We start from the raw sequence: 710 nt of genomic DNA, 5'->3' as shown, positions 1-710 counted from the left end.
AGCCCGGGTGGGGGTGGTGCGGTGTCAGAGGCAGAGGCAGCTAGGCTGGATTCCAGGGCTGCTGTGGTTCTGCTGTGAGGACTGTGCAGACTGGCAGGATGCCTCTGTGTGGGCAGGCAGCCTGAGCCTTGTCGCCACCCAGGAATTCACCATGCACATCTTTTCCTTTCTGCTGCTGCCTAATGGGCTGTGGGCCTCAGCCCTGCTGAGAGTGCCTTTTCTACCCCGCTGTGGAACCAGCTCTGCATCTGCCTCTGTGTTTTGCCCATGGTGGCTAGAGTTCCTCATAAGCAAGTAGGGTTGGTTCCCACAGGAGCTGCATGTGGAGTTCGCCTTTTAGAATGACCTGAGCAGAGGCAGCATCTTGGGCGATGGCAGTGGTGGAGGAGGCGCTGACAATGCCACTGGAGGTAAGGAAGGTGAGGTGATGTATCTCTTTTCTAGCTGGCTGGAAGTGCTGTGCATCTACTTGGAGCTGATCTTATGCTTGCTGCTCATCATCCAGAACAACAGATAGGCTTGCCTGGAGACCAGGAGGGTGTCTCACTTCCCCTGCCTGGGGAAAATTCCATGGGAATAACAAGTAGGTCTCAAAGTGGTTTCTGTAGATGCAGCTGTAGGTTCTGACATGGCTATTTCCTGAGACAAGTGATGATTGGGGGCCTTGACCTGACATTTATCAGACACCGTTCCAGGCTCCTCCCAGGCAG

Source organism: Phodopus roborovskii, unplaced genomic scaffold, assembly GCF_943737965.1.
Source record: "Phodopus roborovskii unplaced genomic scaffold, PHOROB, whole genome shotgun sequence".
Taxonomy (NCBI): Eukaryota; Metazoa; Chordata; class Mammalia; order Rodentia; family Cricetidae; genus Phodopus; species Phodopus roborovskii.
The sequence above is the reverse complement of the archived record's forward strand: the minus strand, read 5'-3'. Positions refer to the sequence as shown.